Source organism: Plecotus auritus (genome assembly GCF_963455305.1).
Source record: "Plecotus auritus genome assembly, chromosome: 7".
In the NCBI taxonomy this organism is placed as follows: domain Eukaryota; kingdom Metazoa; phylum Chordata; class Mammalia; order Chiroptera; family Vespertilionidae; genus Plecotus; species Plecotus auritus.
In genome coordinates this window covers 7,081,520-7,084,595 of record NC_137774.1, presented here as the reverse complement: position 1 = coordinate 7,084,595, position 3,076 = coordinate 7,081,520, and the positions used below count along the sequence as shown (strand labels likewise).

At 52.1% G+C, this 3,076-nt stretch overlaps 1 protein-coding gene across 2 annotated transcripts in view; it reads left to right on the top strand.

Annotated features, from left to right (window-relative positions):
• KCNJ2 (potassium inwardly rectifying channel subfamily J member 2) overlaps positions 1-3,076 on the top strand; it is a 336,141-nt gene that overhangs the window by 45,139 nt on the left and 287,926 nt on the right. The gene's annotated exons all lie outside the window — the stretch shown is intronic.

Below are 3,076 nucleotides of genomic sequence, written 5' to 3'. Positions count from 1 at the left end.
AAAAAAAAAAAATAAGGTATTTCTAGCTTCAGATGCTGAGTCAAGGATGAGAAGGAGGTCGAATATGTTTTCTTCCTTTCTCCCTGAAGACTAAATCACTCCGTGAACTTAGGGGGGCCACCAGCTGGGACATCAGAGCATGGCCCCACCTTGTACGGGTCCCCGCCTAGCGAGCGAGCGAGGGAGGGAGCACAGGGAGGGAGCTGGCCGGCCTCAAGCTCCGGGAGGTGCTTGGCACAGACACACCTAATCCCCATGTGGATCGTTTAAGTCTCCAGGTCATCAAATATCTCATTCTTGATTCTTTCTAACAACGTCCCAATGGGGACCACAATGTGCCCAGGTTAAAAAAAAATGTCCGTGATGTTCTCCAGTCTCTCCTGCAGCTGGGGGGCTGGGGGAGGGGCTGGTGCTGATGTGGGGGTTTCTGGCCCAGGAGATGTCCACAGAACTCCGGTTGTGACCTTCCAGAGAGGCTGGCTTAGCGGGCACGTGCCCTCTACCCGCTGCGTGCCTCCTTCCGAACCTCACACCTGGTAGTTGCAGCTCCTGCCACCCTCTTGTGAGAATGAGGATGCAGGACACGCCTTCCAGGGGGCACTGAGGAGGGAGGGCGGGGAGCAGCCGGTTGCATATTCCCTCTGCACGCGTGAGAGGGAATATGATTCCCCACTGGCACAGCGAGCCGCAGATTTAAAGCAGTTACGCAGGGAGCAGAGGCTGGTGAGGAAAAGATGATGGACGTGCTCTCTTCGGAAGCCACTGCTTTTCTGGGAAGTTGAGGAAATGCCCCTGTTATTGTAAAACAAACACAAAAGAGTGACTGTTGGCTGGGAACCCCCTCCGAGACACTGAGGGTTGAGTGAACTCGATCAAAGGCCTGACCAGGCCTGCTGCGCCCCCCCCCCCCCCCCCCCCCCGCCCATGCTCTTCTCCCCGCAATGATATTCCAGGTCTTGCTGGGACTGACTGGGGCCAGGGACCTGAAATCCATGGAGACTCAGGCTCAAAAGCAGAACTCTGCTGGGACTGTGTCTCCTACTCCCCAGGGAGACCCATCACGTCCACACATTCAATTGTGCAAATATTTACCAAGGAACCTAGACCCGCCCTTGAAATGCTCGTCTTTCATTTCTTCTGAGTTGCCCAGGGTTTGTGCACAGTGGATTCCCTGGGCCGCACCGAAGTCCACCCAGCGTAAAAGATGCTGTTAGCTCTCTCCACTATGAGCATGGATTCTCCTGCTCTCAGTGTTCTGCAAGGCGTGCGTACCAGCCCCTGTGTGTGTGTGTGTTTTATGTAAGCTTTGCCTCTGGGCTTCTAGAAACCGCCCCTGCACACCCTCGCTACTCTATAAATCACAGGCCCTGCCTCGGTGCTAAATTTGGTGTGGCCTCTTTCTCCCTTTCACTTTTAAAAGAGCAGCATGACCCATTTGCCAGAGAAAATAACTTTGTCTTGCCCTACCCCCCACCCCCAAAATGCTTGTGGGGATCACACACACACACACACACACACACACACGCACACACACACACACAGAGGGGGGGAGAGCGAGCAGCAGGGAGGCGCTTGGCAAATTCTCTGCAAAAGTTCTCCTGGACTTGAGGTCTTTGAAAACGAAAGCTTGTCCTAGCGACTCAGTTCAGATCAATCTGTGGCCGGAGGGCAAGCAAGGCCTCTGACCCCCTTTTCCTGAAGAGACAAAAATCACAGCGTTGCCAGGAAACCACCCTTGGCCAGCATGGCTTTGCAGCTTTTCCCCGGGAAGAAAACGTTATGTCCGAGTGAATTACCACGTTCTTGCGCGGCGCCCAGTGTGCTAAAGCCACTCCATGCAGCCCTCTCACAGCTCTGTGGTTGGGTCGTGAGATCTGGCCGGGGACAGTTGGCATCTTGCCCCGTCCCGTCACCCCGCACTGCACTCCTTCCCCGGGGAATGTTGGGCATCTTTTGTGTAGAGTTTGGAGACTTAATCTCGACATGGCTACAAGTTTCCAAGTTCAATAGACTCTTCGTTGCTGAGTCCCTCGCAGGGAAAATAGGAAAATAAATAAGCGATGGCCTCTTGCTGTTGGGTCTCATTGATTTATGCTGTTTTATAAATGCTGGATCTCAAGTCTGTCATCCCACGAAAAAGCAGCGGGGCTGAGATTGAGGGGCTTCTAAATAAATAAGGAAACCCGAGCTGGGCAATCACCGAAGTCGGGGCGTCCTTGGAAACTTGGGCGCCTCGGCGGGCGGCAGGGAAACAGGTTAGTCATTTAGAGCTTTCAGCGCGCCCGGGGGATGAAAACCCAAACAGCTAGATTCCGTCTTGCTAAATTACATAGCCCAAGCATGCTTTTTCTCTGTGCTATCATTTACCACGGGGCTATCCACCAGCCTTAATCACTATCTAAGTAACTTGAACTTGAGACAGAAAGAGCCTCAAGAGGTTCAGACCTTGAGAAAACTTCTTTGCAGAAAGTTACCAGAAACCTTCCAATGTCCACATAAAATGCTTGGGTCACGCGCCCTGTGCACTGTGGGTAAAGACTCTATTGGAATTAGAAGCACATGTTTCAGAGCAATTATTTATGGTGCTACCTGTTGATTTTATCTGATACCAGTTGGCCTGGGGGAGGGGGCAGGGGGAGGGGACGGAGATGAGCCCTGGGGGCCAGGGTAAGGAAAGAGCTAGCCCATTCCAGAACCAAAGAGGATTATTTTTTCAATCATTTCACCAGATTTCATTTTACATATGCGGACCCCTCCAACGCAGAGGAGTTAGGTGCCCAAAGAGACACAGCTGTGGAGGGAGAGCCGCGGAGCCCAGGACCTGGAACCCCCGCTGACTATAAGGTTGAGAGGGTTTCTTTCTGCAGTCCCTCATTGGGAAAGGTGACCATTCCGAGGCCCGCTATGAAATAAAAGCCTGTTGTTTTGTAAACGTGCTTTCTGAGCTGAACTGTTAATTTGTCATTATTTAGAGCGGCTGGCGTGTGGGCAAGGGAAAATAAATGTGGAATGAGCTGTTCAGAGCAATGACGAGTGAGGAGAATCTCATCCAAAATGTGAACAAAAATGATTGAAT